Source organism: Ahaetulla prasina, chromosome 1, assembly GCF_028640845.1.
Source record: "Ahaetulla prasina isolate Xishuangbanna chromosome 1, ASM2864084v1, whole genome shotgun sequence".
NCBI classification, from domain to species: Eukaryota; Metazoa; Chordata; class Lepidosauria; order Squamata; family Colubridae; genus Ahaetulla; species Ahaetulla prasina.
Genome location: NC_080539.1, coordinates 279258178 through 279281056, shown reverse-complemented (window position 1 = coordinate 279281056; position 22879 = coordinate 279258178). Strand labels below are relative to the sequence as shown.

The 22879-nt window shown below is 44.7% G+C and overlaps 1 protein-coding gene across 2 annotated transcripts in view; it reads right to left on the bottom strand.

The window, feature by feature from the left end:
- Positions 1–6111, bottom strand: part of MPPED2 (metallophosphoesterase domain containing 2) — a 167375-nt gene extending 161264 nt beyond the window's left edge. Inside the window, exon 1 of one of the 2 annotated variants that reach the window (XM_058160863.1) lies at positions 5662–6111. The gene's annotated coding sequence lies outside the window, so the exon portion shown is untranslated. Of the gene's footprint in view, positions 1–4066; positions 4215–5661 lie in introns of those variants that run through there. The other variant, XM_058160871.1, reaches the window with a different exon arrangement.
- Between the last annotated feature and the right edge of the window lie 16768 nt (positions 6112–22879).

Sequence of the window (22879 nt, the reverse complement as noted above, 5' to 3'; positions counted from 1 at the left end):
AATAAAAAAACCAAGATATAGCACTTGTTACAAGGAAAAGATAATGATAATATAACTTTCTGATTTGCAAAATCAATCTAACAATAAATGCAGCAAAGATTTAGAAAATTATAATTTGAAAAAAAGATTTAAAAAGCATACTTTCCAGATCATCCAGAAAAGGCACTGGAAAGGAGTCCAAGAGGTAAGAATTATGTAGTGAGTAAACACTAAGATGTGGTGACTAAATGGTTGCAAAAGGTTAAATAACAGCGTTCAATATATAAGTGATTTAATTTAAACACAATATCTCTATTCACAAGCAATAAACTCTTCAATACAAGACTGAAGGAAAACAAGCAAGGATGGGTATTCCCATTGTGATATATACCACTTGCAAGTTTACAGAAATACCTAGCCCAGTTTTAGAAACAGATTGCACGAGCAGATGGACCTTGGCATGATCCATACATCTGTCAAGGCAATGCATATGTTCTAAGGGCAGCTTTCATCCATCTGTTGCCTTCCAGGTGCTTTGAACTTAACTTGACTATGGTTGGTGAATTATGACAATTGAAATGATGCAGGGAGTGTAAGATAGAAGAACTTCTCTCTACTATTTTATCATCCTACTAGAGCTGCCTACTTTTTAATTATTACATGCAAAATGAAAAGTATTTAAAACCCATGTGATAAATTTGTTATGACCTAAAGTCCTCTTCCTCTAACACATTTCCATTGCAAGCTAAACATACAACTGTACACTCTAGTTTAAAACTGTAATTTATTACTATGAGCCATTTTATCTTAAATTGATTAAACTATGTCATACATTTCTATCTGCTTACTTTACCTATGTAACTTCTTTATTGTGTATACATTTGCTCAGATCAATTTGAATAACATGATGCAAACAGTATCTTCTATCCCAATTTTTGCCAAACCATTCTTATTAAAAATAATCCTCCCTAAAATAATTTGGGCATTCAAATACTTTGTAATAATGCATTTTTGCATACTTACTTCTACTCTTAAATACATACATATTTATCTGTCAATCCATTTTCTTCAGATAATTTTTTTCTGCCCACTGATATCAGAGAATATACATTGCTTCCAATTTTGGTTACTAAGTTACTCTAATTTTGGACTAAGTTACTCTAAAAGCCTAGAATCCTAGATATATTTCCGATTCCAAATCTAGCAATGGGGGGGGGGATTCATTACCTTATTACCAAAAACTACTTTTAGAAATGTTGTAGAAAGGAGTGTAATCCACCCTAAAACTTCTAAAATGGGATAAAAATATTTCAAAAAATGTATCATTTTCAGTAACTCCAAAATACATAACGTTTGGAGTTCTATACTATTCCAAACTTGAAATATACCTTTCTATAACTGAGCAGAGTTAGGAATAGCTAGAAAGTCTCATGTTATATACTATGAGGCTCTTTTCCTACAATGATGCTATCTTTGAATCCAAATACTGTTGAAAATTAAATGTGTAAAAGCATACAATGAAGTTTAAAATCTACTTCAGCACAAAATTCAAGAAACAAATTTCCAAATGACAGATGGGCATCTCCCTTTTATTGTTATTCAACCTCAGGCCTACATAAGATTTCATATGGTAGCCAGGTTAGGGATCTCACAACTCCCTTTCTATAATCAGGATTGTTTATCTCAAATTATGAAAAGCCATTATGATGAAACAAAACCCTAATTCCATCAAACAGGTATGGAAATGAAATGAAATGAAATTTCATTAAATTGGATCTTTGTTTCCAGCTTTGACTGCATATATACATACATACGTACGTACGTACATACATACATACATACATACATACATATATATATGCCTGTGTATATAAGATTCAGTTCATAAAATATTTGCCCAGTTATTTGCGCAAAATAACTGTCCACAAATTATAATGAAGGAACCTCCATACCAACTTTGCAGCTGTTTCCTTAATTTCCACCACAATTATATTTTACTGTTATTTTGCATAACAGTAAAATACAACACCTGCTTCCAATTGCAGTTCTGTAGTGAAGACTGTAATTCTCTTTTGAGATACTAACTATGAAGGCAGTGTGCAGTGTGGAGCTGCATAATTGCACTGCACTGAAAAGTAAATACAAATGAAAACATCTTCCCGTTAGAGAAATGACTGTCATTAAAAAAGAATGTTAGCCCTGAGAGCTCAGAGGGAAAAAACACACTTTGTATTGTGAGAATTTTAGTCTTGGCGTACATTAGGCAGTAATGTTGAAATGGCATAGCAATTTTTTTTTCCTCACACAAAGCAGATTCTGTTGGATAAAAAACAAACATTAATGAAATACAAATCAATACTTTTTCTGCCTTTTAAAAAATAGATGCCACTATATTTTCATTAACTGCCAGAATTAATGTTCTAATATTACAAAAAGCTCACTAAAGATAATTTAAGATCTTAATTCAATTCTATTTATTTTCTATGTAACTTTCAACTATGAGGGGGGAAATGTTAAAGCTTAAGTATACTGATACACATGAAGAAAATCTTGAACTTCATTTTTCAATTCTTAAGAAGTGAAATATTTCATTTATATTTGCATTCTATTGAACAGAAGAAAAATACAGGTTTTTAAATGTCCATCAGTAAATATCAAAGTCAGAAATATTGTTTTGTATCAAGAGACTGATTTTATTAATTTTCTCTTAATGTCTTTCTAGTGCAAAACAGCTCTCATATTAAAGAGAATGACTGTGATCTTTAATGAATAACTCTTTGAAGAAAATATAAGGCAAAGTCAGCTACTTCAAAACTTTTACATACATGCTGGTATTAGCCTCCCATAAGGATTTGTTTTAACAATATAATTCTTTTCTTCTCCTTAGAACAATCACTTCCTTAAGGAGATATACATACTTTGGAATAGATTTGACCTTGGCATTCATTTAATGCAGGAGCTAATATAACCAAAAACTGCCAAAAACCCTGAATTACCTTATTATCTCATACATGATTATAGAATTCAGGAAAGAACCCAAAAACGATGATAAGACATCCTACGAGAATAAAGTTGACATGATGGAAAAACACCACCAGTTCAAATAAATTGGTTCTATTGAAGTCTATAAAAGCAGAACACTGATAACATTTACACTGCAAGTTTGTCTCACAACACAAAGCACAACTGTGAAGGATTGCATTTTTAATCAGTGGCAAGACAGAAAATTAAAAATAATACCAAACCCATTATTTGCTCAGAGGAAAAAAAAACATCCATAATATGGGGAGTAAAAAGAGAAATCCATCATTTAATTCATCAGCTAGGAATGTTAGTTTATTAACCAGAGAACTCCTGAAATATTTGAGATAAACAGAAAGAATACCCATATTAGACCACTTTTACAGGCTTGCAGTATCTCCAATACTGATGCAAAATAAAGCAGCAAACAGGCAATATGCGTATCAATGCATGTTTACTCAGAAACAAGTCTCATTCTCAGTGGAAGCTATTTCTTTGTCAGTGTAAGAAGTGTGGATTAAATCTGTGTGTATGTGAAAAAGCAAAAAGACTCCAGTCCAACTTTGACTCAGGCGGACTCACAGAGACACATCTATGAAGTTTTCTTAATAAGATAAAGAACTGGGCCAGCCACTATCTCCTTGCCCGATATCTTTTCGACTTCCCATCTCTTCTGGCCACGCAAGTTACATTCTCCCTGCAATCTTGTGCAATACCAGCAGATCAGAATCAGCATGCTACTGTAATCCTAATGCTAGGTAAACTGTCACTGGGGGAGGAAGGGATCATGAGTTCCATCAAAGCAACAGTTAAGCAGAAAAATATTATCCCGCACATCCGGTCTGTAAAAGAGACCAAGTCAGGTTTCCCTTCATCAAAAACCAACCCACCCGTACTCCCTCATGCACCCGGTACTCCCGCTTGCACCCCGCAGCACTTGGGGACTCTTTAAAGAAACCCTTACAGCGTCAAGCCTCTCCCTCTGTTGCAAAGATGCATTTTCCTCCAGACCCTTTAGCTGAAAGGGACTATGAGCAAGGAAGACGTCCCAGGTTGCACGCACTACCTCTTGGTGTGGTGGCCGTCACTCCATGGCCATCTAAGCAGCGCTGGGTGGACTTTCTCCCCCCTTCTTTCCCGGATAGGTGGCTGCACTCCTCTGAATCCTCGCAGGGTGTTTGGGGCTGGTTCCGTCTCTCCCTCTCCCATTCCCTCTTGCCAGGGCTCGGAATGATTGATCACAATCGGCGGCCAATAGCTTTGACTGCGCACCATCCTGCCTTTTCTATCGCTCCCCTCCCTTCTTCCCAACGTCATTCATCCCAACCTGATTCTCCCCTTCCTTTCAAACTGGCACCATAACCCTGATCGAGTCTCTGCTAACCCATAACAAGCATACTCCGCAGAAAGATGCACGTTTTTCAACCCCTCTGTTGACTTTTTTTGGGGGGTGGGGGTTGTCTTCCCCTTTCTCGAACCCCCTTTTTGCGGGCTACTGCCTAAGTATGGCTTTGGGCGCGCGCGCTTAAAGTTTTCATATTTTTCCCCCTACTCAGATCTCTGCAATGACCAAAAAAATTTTTTTACACCCCGCTCCTCGCCGATACAAGCCGATCGCTCCAACTCCCTATTTCTCACGACGCTACGACACTTTTCAGGAGGACAGGGTTGAGGGATGCAGGGGGAGGGGGGAAGACATAATCCTAGAGCAAGGGAGGAAAACAAAAATATAATAATCGCGATGAACAGCATGCAAATACATGGAGGCGAATACATCCCAATAAAATGCAAAGGTTTCCAAGGGCGCTTAGGCCTCAGGGGACCATTGATTTCAAAGCATGTTTTGGAAAAGCAGCGAGGGATGGGGGGAGAATGCTGCCTTGAATGTGAAAGAAACGTGGAAAACTCCAACTATAGTATAAAAAAAACCATTTGCACTCAGTACTTTTTATTTTATTTTTTGCCAAGTTTTCCCCAGGGTTTTTTTTTTCTCCTATGGAAATTGGGGGGGTGGGGAGAAAGAGGTGAAAAAGAAAAGCCTCTTGGAAAGCGGAGAAATTGCAAGAACAAACGATTTCTCCCCCCCCCCGCCCCTCCCGGCGCCGTCCTTCTCTCCCGCCAGTCACACGGTTCAGTTTTTTCCAGGCTGGTCGTGCTCTAACATTGTAACCCAGATCACCCGAGACTTGCTCGTAAACAGCGAGCAAAATTAATCTCCTCTGCCAAATCTATTCCCAAACCCTCCCCCACCAACACCTCCGCTCCGCAAAGGCAAGAAATGAACGCCCGAATCCGGGAGGGCGGCAGGAGGAGGAGGAGGAGGAAGAGGAGAGATGGGGGCATTGCAAGCTAGGGTGGGAAGGAGGAGGAGGAAGAAGAAGGGAGGCAAAAGAAACCGACCCTCGCGCAGATCAGCAAATTAGCTTTCCTTCTCCAAACCAATTTTTTTTTTAAAAAAACCGTTCTACCCAGAGCAAATGGCAAATAAGCAGCCCGTTTTTGAGTCTGATTATTGTTTCGCGGTGGTTGCCCTCTCTGATCTCCTTGTACATGACAAGGCACCTCTAACCCAACGCTTTGTGTTTGTTATTGGTAATTCTCCTCTCCCTTCTTCCATTGGAGTCCTCTCCCCTTCCTCTCCGAACGGGGCGGGCGATTTACCTTCTCTGCCTCTTTTTATTTTCCTGGAGGTGGAGGTGTATTCCTAAGGATGCCTTCAGTGCTGGGGAAGGAGCCGATCCATGGAGGGGAGGGGGGCGACGCTGCCGAGAAGCCGCTGCTTACAGAGAGCGAAAGAGCCAGGGAGACCTTGGCATAGGTGGGCGGCTGGTGTAAGGCAGGGCAGAACCTTCGACCCGCAAGGATCCCGGGAGGTGGGGGACGAAAGAGAGGCAGAGAAGGAGGGAGGGAGGGAAGGAAAAGAAAAGAAAAGGGGTAGTGAAAATAAGAGCAGTCCGAGCTCTGAACTGGGGAACGAGAAGGAAAGAAAGAGGGAGAGAGAGAGAGACAGAGAGGGAGAGAGAAAAAGCGAAGAAGGAAGAGAACAGTGCAATGAGTAAGGACTGCCACTGGGGTCAGGGAGCAGAGCACCAGGAAACAGGGCGGCCAACGCGCGCATACTACACACACACAAACACAGAGCCAGCTCCTCCCTGCTGCTGTTGAATCTTACTTCACTGCACCCCCTCCGCCCCGGCCACACTCACAGCCAAAAAAAAGGCAGAGCAGCATCCCTCGCCGAACGGCGGCGAATCTTTTGCCTTCCCTGAAAGATTAAAGATTAAATAGGAGAGGAGACCCAAGGCGTGCAAATCATCAGAATGCCTCGATGTTTCGCACTCATTATGTCGTCATCTTAATTAATCAGACCGTGGTGGGGTTCCCTACACCTTCCTCTCCCTTTAAGAAATAGAACAAGGTGCGTTAAAAAAAAAAAGTAATATTAGCAGGAAGGGTTACAGCAAGGAAAATCAATACTACCACGTTCTAAGCCGAAAACACATTTATGTAAAGAGACCTGAAAACATATTTGTATAGAAACAAATGTATTTGTCTCTTGTGATGATGTATTGCAGGGTTACCTTAAATTGCTGTGTGATAGTTACAGCATTTCCAGAAAACACAGACTGGAAAAGAAAAGAAAAGGGAACGGTAGGGAATGAAAATGGATGACTGTGTCATCCATATCATCAACCTTTTGTGAAGTGTGTTGGGAAGCAACTTTTTAAAATAAGACCTTTTCTTGATCGTCTCCCTTGTTAAAAAGGTAACTCACAACAGACCTTTAAACTACTGTATCCAATTTCCATATAGTTCTACTGTATATATTTACTCAGACGTTACCCTAGAGGTACTTACTCCCAGGTAACAAGGCAGAAGATCTCAGTCTAAATTTATCCAGTCTTTTTTTTTTTTTTTAAATCTGCTTTTAAGCCTGTTACTTTACATAAGCTTTGTAATTTAGGAAGTAAGCCTTATTGGGTTTAATAGGCTTTTTTAGAAAATGTTGCATAACAATTTTAATTATTAATTCTTTCATTATTGAGATTATAGTAAATTTTCTCCTCATAAGCAATACCTGAAGTTAAAACTTCCTTTAAAAAAGAATTAGGAAGAATGAGAAACAAACGTCCTTAATGGTTAAAAACTCCACACAAAACTATCACAATTTAAATTAATTGTGGAAGGGCAGATATAACTAATAGTAATGTCGATAAAGCTTTGTGGGAGGTATTTTTGTGCTTGACTAGATTTTAAAAAACTATTTTCAATACAATATCTGAGGGTAAAATAGAACAGTTCTTTTTTTTGAAGGGAGATTCATGTATGAAAAGTTATACCAAGGTTAAATGTAGTTTTCATTGGTTAATTTCTAATTTTATTAAGTACAGTTTGAAATATTCATCTATCCAATGGAAGGGACTATATAGTCCAAGGGTGTCCAAAGTTTTTTGAGTGAGGGCCAAATACAGAAAAATAAGCAAAGGCCCGGGCCACGGAGGGGGGGGGGCTAAAAAATTTTGTACCAGTTCTGTGGGCGTGGCTTATTTTGGGGTGTGGCTTGGTGGTCATGTGACTGGTGGCGTGGCTAACTCCTCATGTGACTGAGTGGATGTGGCTATGGGCATAGAAACCTAAATACATAGAGACCTAAATACTGACAGCGGCTACCAGTAATCCTCGGCTTGCAACCACTCATTTAGCGACCAATACAACAGCACTGAAAAAAGTGACTTACCACCAGTCTTTGCATTTATGACCTTCGCAGCATCCCCAGTTACATCAAAAGTCAAGCTTTTGGCAACCAGCATGTATTTACTGGGGATTTTCCACCGTCCGTCGCGAACTCTCTTCCCACTGAGGAGACACAGCAGCCAATGGAGGGACTCCGGGGAGGCCCAGGCGAGGCCCGCACCGCTTCCTCGCAGCCACTCAGGTGTGCCACGCGGCTCCCACCCAGGCCAGAAAGGGACGGGGCTAACTAGGGGGCGAGAGTGGGCGGGCACCGGCCCCTCCTCCGAATGCCGAGTCGCAGCGCGGCGCTGCCGGCGCGGCGGCCAATGGGAGCGGGCGAGCTCGGCGCGTCACGGGCGGCACACGGGCCCGCGGCTGAGGTAAAGCGGAGCGTGTGGCGGGCGCGCGGCGCTGCCGGCGGCGCATGGAGCCGATGCCTTCCCACGACCGGCCCGTGATGGGCCCGGCGGGGGCAGAGGCCGGGATGCCGGCGAGCGGCGAGGGCGGGCCTCGGCAGCTGTGCTTCGTCGACCCCGGCTTGGGCAGCGGTGACAGCCTGGGCCCGGACAGCAGCAGCAGCAGCGCCGGCGGCAGCCGATGCTGCTGCGCTGGCGGGGACGGCCGCTGTGCGGGCGGCAGGCGCGGCGGCCAATGGGAGCGGGCGAGCTCGGCGCGTCACGGGCCGGCACACGGGCCCGCGGCTGAGGTAAAGCGGAGCGTGTGGCGGGCGCGCGGCGCTGCCGGCGGCGCATGGGCGATGCCTTGCCGCGACCGGCGTGGTGGGCCCGGCGGGGCAGAGGCGGGATGCCGGCGGCGGCGGGCCTCGGCAGCTGCGCCGCCGACCCGGCTCGGGCAGCGGTCACAGCCTGAGCCCGGACAGCAGCAGCAGCAGCAGCGCCGAAGGCAGCCGATGCTGCTGCGCTGGCGGGAACGGCTGCTGTGCGGGCGGCGGGGGCGCCAAGGAGGCCACGGGCACGTCGGCGGCGGCAGCGTCACGACTGGCCGGGATCGGCGGCGGCCCAGCTCAAACTCCTGCCCATGAACGACCAGATCCGGGAGCTGCAGACCATCATCCGCGACAAGTAAGCGCCCCCTGAGCGCGTGCAGAGCGCCGCGCCCGGAGAGGATCCCGCGCGGGGCTGGGAAGCAGAGGGCCCGCCCGCCTGGCTTCCGGGGCTGCAGCCCCGCGTGGGGACGATGGGCGTCGCCGCCCGCCCGCCTCTTCCTCTGTCTGGTGGGCCGGGCTGGAGCCATGGGCGCCCTGGGCGCCCCCTACAGCCCAGTGGCGGAATGGCCGGCCCGCAGCCCCGGGTGGGCGGGGATCGCCTCAGCGGAGCCACTCCGCATCTGCAACCGGGCGAGCGGCGGCTTCCTTGGGGGCCAGGACGGGGGCCGCACCCCACTGTCCACCGAGAATTTGCTGCGGGCCAATAAAAACTGACCCACGGGCCGCAGTTGGCCCGCGGGCCGTAGTTTGGACACCCCTGCTCTAGAAGCAAGCCTTTACTGCAGGGGTGTCCAAAGTTTTTGAGTGAGGGCCAAAATACAGAAAAATAAGCAAAGGCCCGGGCCACGGGGGGGGGGGGCTAAAATTTTTTGTACCAGTTCTGTGGGCGTGGCTTATTTTGGGGTGGGGCTTGGTGGTCATGTGACTGGGGGGCGTGGCTAACTCCTCATGTGAATGGGTGGGCGTGGCTATGGGCATAGAAACCTAAATACATAGAGACCTAAATACTGACAGCGGCTACCAGTAATCCTCGGCTTGCAACCACTCATTTAGCGACCAATACAACAGCACTGAAAAAAGTGACTTACCACCAGTCTTTGCATTTATGACCTTCGCAGCATCCCCAGTTACATCAAAAGTCAAGCTTTTGGCAACCAGCATGTATTTACTGGGGATTTTCCGCCGTCCGTCGCGAACTCTCTTCCCACTGAGGGAGACACAGCAGCCAATGGAGGGACTCCGGGGAGGCCCAGGCGAGGCCCGCACCGCTTCCTCGCAGCCACTCAGGTGTGCCATGCGGCTCCCACCCAGGCCAGAAAGGGACGGGCTAACTAGGGGGCGAGAGTGGGCGGGCACCGGCCCCTCCTCCGAACGCCGAGTGGCGGCGCGGCGCTGCCGGCGGCGGCGGCGGGCGGCCAATGGGAGCGGGCGAGCTCGGCGCGTCACAGGCCGGCACACGGGGCCGGGGCGGAGGTAAAGCGGAGCGTGTGGCGGGGTGCCGCGACGGCTGCTTCGGCGGCGCATGGAGGCGATGCCTTGCCGCGACCAGCGCGTGGTGGGCCCGGCGGGGGCAGAGGCCGGGATGCCGGCGAGCGGCGAGGGCGGGCCTCGGCAGCTGCGCTTTGCCGACCCCGGCCCGGGCAGCGGTGACAGCCTGGGGCCGGGCAGCAGCAGCACCGGCGCCGGCGGCAGCCGATGCTGCTGCGCTGGCGGGAACGGCTGCTGTGCGGGCGACGGGGGCGCCGAGGAGGCCACGGCCACGTCGGCGACGCGTCACGACTGGCCGGGATTGGCGGCGGCGGCGGCGCAGCTGCCGAGGCCCGCCCTCACCGCCGCCGGCATCCCGCCTCTGCCCCCGCCGGGCCCACCACGCGCCGGTCGCGGCAAGGCATCGCCTCCATGCGCCGCCGAAGCAGCCGCCGCGGCGCCCCGCCACACGCTCCGCTTTACCTCAGCCGCGGGCCCGTGTGCCGGCCCGTGGCGCGGCCGGGCTCGCCCGCTCCCATTGGCCGCCGCGCCTGCCGCGCCGCGCCGCCACTCGGCGTTTGGGGGGGGGGCCGGTGCCCGCCCACTCTCGCCCCTAGTTAGCCCGTCCCTTTCTGGCCTGGGTGGGAGCCGCGTGGCACACCTGAGTGGCTGCGAGGAAGCGGTGCGGGCCTCGCCTGGGCCTCCCCGGAGTCCCTCCATTGGCTGCTGTGTCTCCCTCAGTGGGAAGAGAGTTCGCGACGGACGGCGGAAAATCCCCAGTAAATACATGCTGGTTGCCAAAAGCTTGACTTTTGATGTAACTGGGGATGCTGCGAAGGTCATAAATGCAAAGACTGGTGGTAAGTCACTTTTTTCAGTGCTGTTGTATTGGTCGCTAAATGAGTGGTTGCAAGCCGAGGATTACTGGTAGCCGCTGTCAGTATTTAGGTCTCTATGTATTTAGGTTTCTATGCCCATAGCCACATCCACTCAGTCACATGAGGAGTTAGCCACGCCCACCAGTCACATGAGGAGTTAGCCACGCCCACCAGTCACATGACCACCAAGCCACACCCCAAAATAAGCCACGCCCACCAGTCACATGACCACCAAGCCACACCCCAAAATAAGCCACGCCCACCAGTCACATGAGGAGTTAGCCACGCCCACCAGTCACATGAGGAGTTAGCCACGCCCACCAGTCACATGACCACCAAGCCACACCCCAAAATAAGCCACGCCCACCAGTCACATGAGGAGTTAGCCACGCCCACCAGTCACATGAGGAGTTAGCCACGCCCACCAGTCACATGAGGAGTTAGCCACGCCCACAGAACTGGTACAAAATTTTAGCCCCCGTCCCTTTCTGGCCTGGGTGGGAGCGCGTGGCACACCTGAGTGGCTGCGAGGAAGCGGTGCGGGCCTCGCCTGGGCCTCCCGGAGTCCCTCCATTGGCTGCTGTGTCTCCCTCAGTGGGAAGAGAGTTCTCGACGGACGGCGGAAAATCCCCAGTAAATACATGCTGGTTGCCAAAAGCTTGACTTTTGATGTAACTGGGGATGCTGCGAAGGTCATAAATGCAAAGACTGGTGGTAAGTCACTTTTTTCAGTGCTGTTGTATTGGTCGCTAAATGAGTGGTTGCAAGCCGAGGATTACTGGTAGCCGCTGTCAGTATTTAGGTCTCTATGTATTTAGGTTTCTATGCCCATAGCCACATCCACTCAGTCACATGAGGAGTTAGCCACGCCCACCAGTCACATGACCAGCAAGCCACACCCCAAAATAAGCCACGCCCACAGAACTGGTACAAAAATTTTTAGCGCTCCCCCCCCCCCCGTGGCCCGGGCCTTTGCTTATTTTTCTGTATTTGGCCCTCACTCAAAAAACTTTGGACACCCCTGCTTTACTGGGTTTTTAATAGCATTGTCTAGAAAATGGGGGGGGGGTAGCAACTTTAATGATCAATTCTTAAATTAATTATTGTAGGTTATGGTAAATTTCTTCCTCATAACCAATACCTGAAGTTAAATGGATTATTCTTATCTGTACTGGAAACCACTCAATGAACTAATGATAGATATGAATTAGAATTATCAAGCACTGCACTAAAAACTTATATAAATATTTACTTCATTTTATTTATTTATATTTTATTTATATATCAAACTTGGAAACCACCATCTCACTCACAGAGTGACTCTTCATTATAATAGGCTATGTTAGAAAGACAATGGTTAGGCCAAAATACTGCCATCCTTTAAAAAATTGCAACCCTAATTGAATTAATCTGCAGTTAAAATCAGGATAGAATAAAATATAATAAAATAATCCTAAAGCATAACAAAAAGCAAGTTTGATATGAAAAACTGAAAAGTAGTAATAATGATACATGCAAAATACTGTAATGTTAGTTATCATTTTAGCCTTTTGGGGTTCAAATTAAACCATGACATTTATGACATAAGTATCTAAAATCATTTAATGTGTGCTATTTCCTGTTTATTGTTACTTTATATTTACAATTTCCTTAAAAAACTTGACAAAATAAGGTTTATTTCTGCCTATGAACCCAACTATACTCACAAATCTATAGAAATAGACCTTGTTTAATGGCTGCAATTGGGACTGGCAACTTGGTTGTTAAATGATAATAGAATAACAGAATTAGAGGGGGCTTTGGAAGTTTTCTAGTCCAACCACCTGTTCAAGGAGGAAAGAAAAGATTGTCTGATCTCTTTTTTAAAAACCCAGTGTTTGATCACCCACAGTTTCTGGAGACAAGTTGTTAATTGTTCTGTCAGGAAATTTATCCTTAGTTCTAGGTTGCTTCTTTCTTTGATTAGTTTCCATCCATTGCTTCTTATCCTATTTTCAGGTGCTTTGGAGAATAGTTGAGCCCCTCTTCTTTGTGGCAGCCTCTTAGATATTGGAAAACTGCTATCATGTCATCCTAGTCTTTATCACTGGAGGCTTTCAAGAAGAGATTGGACTGCCATTTGTCAGAAATGGTGTCGAGTCTCCTGCTTGAGTGGGTGGTTGGACTAGATGACTTACAAGGTCCCTTCTAACTTTGTTGATCTGTTAGATCTGTTGGAATTGCAATGAAAAGAAGGACTAGATCTGTTAGATCTGGTCCTTCTTTTCATTAAATTAGACATACCCAATTTGTGCAACCAATCTTTATATGTTTCAGTCCCCTAATCAACTTTGTTCTTCTCTGCACACTTTCTGAAGTCTCAACATTTTTTTTGTATGTTGGCAACCAAAACTATAAATACTCAAGTATGGTCTGTAAAGTGTTGTACTATGAAGTACCGATGAAGTAGTTGATAAGTGAAACTATGACTGCGCTCATGATTTTCTTTCAGCTTTCCTTTTTTTTAAAGTCTTACAAAGGTCATAAATGCAAGGATTGGTCATAAAATTCCTTTTCAATGGTTGTTAAATGAGGCAGTCACTAAACAAGAACTTCCTGTAGTAGCCAAATGCCATGTTAGTCCACTCAGGAGTCTCAACTGAATTCAGTCAATCTTGTTACTCTTAAGATTGTAGAGATTTAAATTCTAATCCCTTCTCAGGTCTGGTAATTCACTGAGTAACTTTGGGTTATTCACTGTTAGCCCAACTTATCTATCAGGGCATTGCGGGGATAAAAAGCAGAAAGATAGCCAAGTTAGATTCCTTGAGTTCAGGGGAAAAATCAAGATATACATATGACAAATAATAAATAGTTTAAAGTACAGGCATAGAATTTAGTACAAATACCCCATAGAAGTTCTTTAAAATAAATACATGTCATCAGTGGTGGGATTCAGCCAATTCGCACCACTTCGGGAGAACCGGTTGTTAACTTTCTGAGCAGTTTGGTGAACTGGTTGTTGGAAGAAATCACTAGGGCAGAGAACCGGTTGTTAAATTACTTGAATCCCACCACTGCATGTCATATATGAGGGTTCTGAGAGACTTCTAAGAGTGAGATTGGTCTAGCAGCTAAAACTACCATGTCTCATAATGAGACTTCTCAGGAAACAGCAACTGAATGAAAAATTGATGGTGACCTTCTACGGGTATACTATAGAGCAGGGGTGTCCAAACTACGGCCCGCGGGCCAACTGCGGCCCGCGGGTCAGTTTTTATTGGCCCGCAGCAAATTCTCGGTGGACAGTGGGGTGCGGCCCCCGTCCTGGCCCCCAAGGAAGCCGCCGCTCGCCCGGTTGCAGATGCGGAGTGGCTCCGCTGAGGCGATCCCCGCCCACCCGGGGCTGCGGGCCGGCCATTCCGCCACTGGGCTGTAGGGGGCGCCCAGGGCGCCCATGGCTCCAGCCCGGCCCACCAGACAGAGGAAGAGGCGGGCGGGCGGCGACGCCCATCGTCCCCACGCGGGGCTGCAGCCCCGGAAGCCAGGCGGGCGAGGCGCTCTGCTTCCCAGCCCCGCGCGGGATCCTCTCCGGGCGCGGCGCTCTGCACGCGCTCAGGGGGCGCTTACTTGTCGCGGATGATGGTCTGCAGCTCCCGGATCTGGTCGTTCATGGGCAGGAGTTTGAGCTGGGCCGCCGCCGATCCCGGCCAGTCGTGACGCGTCGCCGTCGCCGACGTGGCCGTGGCCTCCTCGGCGCCCCCGTCGCCCGCACAGCAGCCGTTCCCGCCAGCGCAGCAGCATCGGCTGCCGCCGGCGCTGCTGCTGCTGCTGTCCGGGCTCAGGCTGTCACCGCTGCCCGGGCCGGGGTCGGCGAAGCGCAGCTGCCGAGGCCCGCCCTCGCCGCTCGCCGGCATCCCGGCCTCTGCCCCGCCCGGGCCACCACGCGCCGGTCGCGGCAAGGCATCGCCTCCATGCGCCGCCCGAAGCAGCGCTGCGGCGCCCGCCACACGCTCCGCTTTACCTCAGCCGCGGGCCCGTGTGCCGGCCCGTGACGCGCCGAGCTCGCCCGCTCCCATTGGCCGCCGCGCCTGCCGCTCCGCGCCCGCGCCGCCACTCGGCGTTCGGAGGAGGGGCGGTGCCCGCCCACTCGCCCCTAGTTAGCCCGTCCCTTTCTGGCCTGGGTGGGAGCCGCGTGGCACACCTGAGTGGCTGCGAGGCGGTGCGGGCCTCGCCTGGGCCTCCCGGAGTCCCTCCATTGGCTGCTGTGTCTCCCTCAGTGGGAAGAGAGTTCATGACGGACGGAAAATCCCAGTAAATACATGCTCGTTGCCAAAAGCTTGACTTTTGATGTAACTGGGGATGCTGCGAAGGTCATAAATGCAAAGACTGGTGGTAAGTCACTTTTTTCAGTGCTGTTGTATTGGTCGCTAAATGAGTGGTTGCAAGCCGAGGATTACTGGTAGCCGCTGTCAGTATTTAGGTCTCTATGTATTTAGGTTTCTATGCCCATAGCCACATCCACTCAGTCACATGAGGAGTTAGCCACGCCCACCAGTCACATGACCACCAAGCCACACCCCAAAATAAGCCACGCCCACAGAACTGGTACAAAAATTTTTAGCCGCCCCCCCCCCCCGTGGCCCGGGCCTTTGCTTATTTTTCTGTATTTGGCCCTCACTCAAAAAACTTTGGACACCCCTGCTATAGAGAGTGTTTTAACTTACTGTAGCTGTGTATGGTTTACTAATTGCACAGTGGCAGATAGGACAGGACTCCAGAGGGTCAACGACATTGTCTGGTGGTTCAGACTGCTAAGACAGTCTGTTATTAACACAGCTGCTTGCAATTACTGCAGGTTCAAGTCCCACCAGGCCCAAGGTTGACTCAGCCTTCCATCCTTTATAAGGTAGGTAAAATGAGGACCCAGATTGTTGGGGGCAATAAGTTGACTTTGTATATAATATACAAATGGATGAAGACTATTGCTTAACATAGTGTAAGCCGCCCTGAGTCTTCGGAGAAGGGCAGGATATAAATGCAAATTTTAAAAAAAAAATTGTCCAGAGGATCATTGGTTGCCCTCTCCTTGGAAGAGCTTTATAGCTCCCTCTGTCTTAAGAAAGTTCAAAATATTCTTAAAGATCCATGTCACCCTGGACACCCATACATACATACATACATACATATATACATACATATATATATATATGTAGATCTTTGGTTATTCGGGTTTTCTCCCGCGTAAAATTGGAAGTGTCTTGGCGACGTTTCGACGAAGTCTCATTCGTCATCTTCAGGCTTCAGCTTCGTGCTTCTGGGAGCAATGTGTGATTGCAGCTGTTTCTTCCTTTTTAACTGCTAGTGGGGGTTTGAACTGATTGGGTGGGAGCTTGGCTGTGCTCTGATTGGATGGGGTTTTTTTTGTGCTCTGATTGGCTGGGGGTGTGTCCTGTTTGGGTGGGGGCTTGGTTGTGCTCAGATTAGTCTGAGTTGCAGGGGGATTTGAGCTGGTGAGCTGCACTGCTGCTGTTTGGCTTCGTGTTCGTGGTCGTGCTACATCTTCATAGTGGGTGTCAGTCTGCTGCATGTATGGATTGGAGGGGTTTGAAATGGCTAATGTTGCAGCTGCGGTCTGGCTTCTGGTCCTTGGTCGTGCTTCCTGATCAGTGTGGGTTTGGGTCTGCTTTCTGGGTGGATGTGTGGTGGTGACATCCTGTGTGGACCTCGTGAGTGTGGGTCTGGTGTCATTCCTCGTGTTAGGGACTCGTTTGTCAATAAGGGCGGGTTTCCAAATGGCTGGTAGGCGGGAGGTATCATCTCGTTTGTTCATGCTGTGTGGGCGTTTTTCTATCTCGATGGCTTCTCTGATTATTCTGTTGTTAAAGTGTTCAGTTTTGGCAATAGTTCTGGTCTTTTTAAAGTCAATATCGTGTCCTGTGGCTTTAAGGTGTTGGACCAGGGAAGAAGTTGGTTCCTCTTTTTTGAATGAGTTCTTGTGTTCTTCAATGCGTGCACTTATTCTTCTGTTGGTTTGTCCAATGTATGTGGTGGGGCAGGCGGTGCATGGGATTTCATATACTCCTTGATTTTCTAACTCAATTTTGTCTTTGGGGTTTCTTAGGATGGTGGATATTTTTTGGTTTGTGCAGAATGCTGTCTTGATGTTATGTTTGTGGAGGATCTTGCTGATTTTGTCTGTGGTGCCTTTTATATATGGGAGGAGGGCTGTGCCGTTTTCTTGTTCTCTGTCTTGGGTTTTAGTGGGGGGTTCTTTTTGGATTAGTTTGGTAATCTTATTTCTCTGGAATCCATTGGATGTTAGTACGTTTGTGAGAGTGTGTATATATATATAGTTTTCTTAGGTATAATGTACACTGAAGATGACATTTAATTTTGTTATACTATGTGCAATGACAATAAAATGAACTTAAACTTAATACTTCCTAATAATATTTTCTATTAGGGATATAAATCAGAATTGAACCTGTCATTACCTTGTTCAATCTCTCCAGGACCCTCCCCACTGGCCAGACAGTTCCTGGAAGCCACCTTTCTCATGAGTTCATTAGCAATCCAACATACTACGTATTATATACTAGTTGGTTACTACGATTGTAGGCTGGAATGACCAATTGTGAACTGATCGACAGGCTTGCGATTAGAACTCCTATCATTCTCCACCATAATAAATGATGTTTTGGATGGGGCAGCATTGCCGCTGCAGGGCCATCATGGATAAACAAAAAATGGATGTTGGGAAAACAGATCAGGAACAGTTTCTTTGGGATGCTGTTTATAAGAGGGTGAGTTGGAACTCAGGTACATACTGGTCAATTTAGAAATAACCCCAAATTGCCTTGAGGATGTCCAGATAAGGTAACAAATCTATCTGATATAATAGATACTCAGATAAAGTTAGAATGTAAAAGGCCAAAGAAATAAGATTGGTTGCAGCTGTAGTTAAGAAGCCAAAATACTGTACTGAAAAGAATTACACAATTATGAAATTAATTGCTCTGAGATACTGTGATTCTTGTATGCATTACTTTATTACTATGGTGAATTATTTATACAAATGAATGCTAAACTGACTTGAAGTGTTTATTATAAATACCTAGTATTTTATTCATTTGCTTGTTTACATTTACCTGCTTTTTAAAATAAAAAAAAACTGCACAAAGCATTTAACAATATGCTAATGCTAGCTTTTCAATCATGTCTGATTCTTGATGATTCTGTGGACCTGCTCTTTTCACACTTTCTGATCTTGTTTGGTTTCTTTCAGTTTTATGCACTGACTGGTGTCAACTTTGATGGTTTTTAGCCACCATGTTTTTTTGCAATTTTGTTTCTTTTTACCGCTGGCTTCTTTCTCTTATGTACTATTTCTTTTATGTACACTGAGAGCATATGCACGAAGACAAATTCCTTGGGTGTGCAATCACACTTGGCTACTAAAAATTCTATCATTCTCCACCATAATAAATGATGTTTTGGATGGGGCAGCATTGCCGCTGCAGGGCCATCATGGATAAACAAAAAATGGATGTTGGGAAAACAGATCAGGAACAGTTTCTTTGGGATGCTGTTTATAAGAGGGTGAGTTGGAACTCAGGTACATACTGGTCAATTTAGAAATAACCCCAAATTGCCTTGAGGATGTCCAGATAAGGTAACAAATCTATCTGATATAATAGATACTCAGATAAAGTTAGAATGTAAAAGGCCAAAGAAATAAGATTGGTTGCAGCTGTAGTTAAGAAGCCAAAATACTGTACTGAAAAGAATTACACAATTATGAAATTAATTGCTCTGAGATACTGTGATTCTTGTATGCATTACTTTATTACTATGGTGAATTATTTATACAAATGAATGCTAAACTGACTTGAAGTGTTTATTATAAATACCTAGTATTTTATTCATTTGCTTGTTTACATTTACCTGCTTTTTAAAATAAAAAAAAACTGCACAAAGCATTTAACAATATGCTAATGCTAGCTTTTCAATCATGTCTGATTCTTGATGATTCTGTGGACCTGCTCTTTTCACACTTTCTGATCTTGTTTGGTTTCTTTCAGTTTTATGCACTGACTGGTGTCAACTTTGATGGTTTTTAGCCACCATGTTTTTTTGCAATTTTGTTTCTTTTTACCGCTGGCTTCTTTCTCTTATGTACTATTTCTTTTATGTACACTGAGAGCATATGCACGAAGACAAATTCCTTGGGTGTGCAATCACACTTGGCTACTAAAAAATTCTATTCTATATTTTATTCTGACCAGTATAAATAGCATTTAATGAAAGGGGAATATGGTACATAAAATGTCACTAAGTTATTGTTATTGCTGAATATTTAATTATATCAAGACAGAATTCTCACTCAAAGCAAAAATGCTTGGACTCAATAGAAAGAGAAGAGGAAAATTAGCAATAAGGTAGATGGACTGAATTAAATTGGTGATGCGTGCATGTTAGAAGATCAGAAATTTGACAATGGATCTTCCTGGAGAAAGTTACTGAGTAAGTAAGTAGTTACTAAGAATTGTTATGACTGAGGTGATGACCCATAATCAGTTAATCAATATATCCACCTGTATTTTTATCTGTTTGCCCATGTTCAGAGAGACTTCCATGTTTATAATGGCAGGATAGCTCAGAAACTTCTAGAAAATTTTGATATGGATTAATACAAGATATAAATGAAAATCTTACTAAAAGTCATGCTCTGCTAGCAAATCCGGGGATGTCAAGTGTCTTAAAATGTAATGAAAAGGTACTGTGTTTCCACCACTGCTTAGGTCACTCCTGGTAGGAAGGGTATAATTCTTGAATCCAAACAATACTTTTCAATCTTTCTGTCCTTGAGTATGTTTCATGTGTCGTCCTGTGCCAGCTAAGTACTAAGATTGACCCAGTGCTTGCCTAACTTCCATTCTGGGAAGTCATATGGACTCAGTGATTGTACTCCCATCAGCAGTAGCATCAATTCATCTCTTGAAGCTATGATTAGTGGAAGAAGATATGCCTGGCCTCACTGATCATAGGAAATATGATACCAGGTGTGCTCTATTCTCTGATTTTGGACATTGCTTATTCCTACTTTGATATTTAGAATTGTCTCTTACGTGTGCGTATGTGTATCTGTTTGTCTGTCTGTCTGTCTGTCTAGTTATCTAGTCATGCTTTCTACCTTCTATCTTTCTGAGTTGTGTGTGTGTGTGTGTTTGTGCGTACACATATTTACCAGGGGTGAAATGCTCCCAGTTCGGACCGAATCGCTCAATCTGGTAGTGATGGCGGCCAGTGGTTTGGAGAACCAGTAGCAAAAATCCCTGCCCCCCCCATGCCCAGCTGAGCCGCGTGATCATCAGAGGTTTTTTTTTTACTTTTAAAAACATTTTTTATTTGGCCGAAAAAATGCTTTTAAAAGTAAAAAAAAAAGCCTCTGATGATCGCGCGGCTCAGCTGGGATTGTGAGAGCCTTTTAAAAGGATTTTTTCTACAACCTCTTCGGCCGAAGAGGTAGTAAAAAATGCTTTTAAAAGGCTCTCACAATCCCAGCTGAGTTACCTGATCGCCAGAACCCTTTAAAAGCATTTTTTACAACCTCTTCGGCCGAAGAGGTTGTAGAAAAAATCATTTTAAATTTTTTTTTTAAAGTTGGCCACGCCCACTCAGTCACATTACCCACCACCACCAAGCCACGCCCACAGAACTGGTAGTAACAAATTTTACATTTCACCTCTGATATATACACACTAAATGCATATATGATTTACTGTTGCTAGGTGTCAAATACTATTAAGTAAGCTGCTTTACTGCTATTTTTCAGCATGTTGAATGCAAATATTCTTTAAGGAAAAGATCTGTCTTCTTTGTCCCAGTACCATCCCAGAGATATTTTCCCAGAGAGATTGTTGCCAAAACAACCCCTGAATTCTTTCCCTAGTATCTCTGCAACTCACCTCCCTTAACTGCTCAGTGGAGTCTTTGAAAGAGAGTCCTCTGACATGAACAATTATGCACTGAGGATGTAAATCCAACAAGAGTTGGACTTTTTAATGAAAATGCAGGGAAATTTTTCTCTGGCATATTCAGATCCAGATCATTATGTTTAAATTATTTTTGGCAACTTTGGTTTGCTTGAAGGAGAAGCCTTCATCTCTATCATTTTTTTCTTCACCGTGCTATTTTATGACGTCCCAGCTATATTTTCTGAATGGTCCCTAAGGATTCTTGGAAAATTCTTACTTTTATTTTCTGCACTATTTTCTCTGGAGGTTCTTCCTCTTTAAAAAATCTATCAGTTCCCTCTTTATTTATGCCACATTTTAAGAGTTCTACTGCTCAAATCTATTTTTTGTCTAATATCACTTCATGCCAATACACATTTTCTTTCTTTCACTTTTTTCATATTAAGATATTTAGAAGTGGTATACCAATCCAAGCCACAGCAGATGGCAGCATATAGCAGACCATGCTATGTTAAACAAGATTAGAGCTGGTTAGTAGTGGGATGAAAAACCTGCAGATAACTCCAAAGGTACAAACTAGGTTGTATCATTTAACAGTCATGAAAGAAAGCTAGGGTAAGCCGTCTTGCATTATTTCTAAGAAAATAACATGAACTTGTTTAGCCAAGAAATTTTTTAATCTAAGTTTTATTCCAGTACAGTGATGAGGATTTTAGCCACTTTTTTTGTAACTGAATAAATGTTTCTGCAATCTGACCTTTGACCAGGATCCATTAAAACATTTTTATGTAAATCCCCTCCCCCAAGAAATCATCTGAACAGTTTGTTGCTCATGGATGTGTTTAATGGATGAATTTCTTTCTAAAGAAATTGGAGTAGATGTGAGCCATTGGTGATGTGCCAGGATTCTTAATGTGAATATTGATAATCCCTTAACAATTATGCCTCAGTATATATGTGAGACTCAGACATATATCTGAAAACAGGCAATCTAATTAACATTTTTCTTATAAATATCTATGCCCAGAAAACCACACTTATAGACAATATATCCTGATTTCATTCTTTTTCCTCCTATATTTGACACAGATAAAATATATGTCAGAATAGGCAACATTCAAAACCTCATTCAGCTGTACAAATAAACTGGATGTGGAAAAGCTAAAGGGGAAAATACTCTTAAGACCTAGAGAGCGGCTCTTATCTTTAGAAGTGTTTTCAATTAAGAAAATAATCAAGGTCAGAAATGGTGAATAAAAGGATGACTAAAAAGCTGGAATAGAAATTTTGTTTTTCTTTCAGTTTTACATTCTAAAATATTGTACTGTATCTGTTCTGCAATATCAACTGTTTCATCAGATGCATTTGATATAGCTTGGCTTTAATGCACAAAAATTTACGCCATAATACATCTGTTAATTTTAAAGATGCACAAGATAAGGAATATTTTTTCTTTTCATGTTCACATTCCCATTTTCATAGAGTAACAATGTGGATTAATGACAGAGAACCAGGAATGTCCAGACTTAACAGACAGAATTCTTAAGGAAAGAGAGAGAAAAAAAAGAATAAGGGAATCATAACATTGATAGGGCAATAAGAAGACTCAGTTAAAAGTATGAAAATAGAACTCTCATCAGATGCTGTCTTAAGGCTTTTTTGCTTACCAGATCAAGCCTATTTCACACAAAAATTGATCATCTTCAGCTTTCTTCCTATTAAGTTAAATTATTTAAATAGCTGACTGAAACATTTCATTTTGGCCTATGTGATCGAAGAGCCAGACAAAAAGCATAGCATCTGAGTTTTTCAGATGATTAACTTAAACACATTCAATTAAGAAACCATTTCTACTTGTTCTAGCTGCACTTTGAAATGGATTTATTTGGGCAAAATGTAAAAACATTGCTATCAAACTAATTAAAAAATTTCATTTAATCTGAACAATTTTCCAGTAAGGCTGAAAATCCTCAAGTATAATATTTGATTTTTGCATATATCTTTCCCATGCCATGGCTATCTGCATACATATATGCTGATACCATATCATCTGTAATACTCCTACACATTGGGTATAGGTGTTGTTTAGCAATTATATTGTTAAACATGGAGAT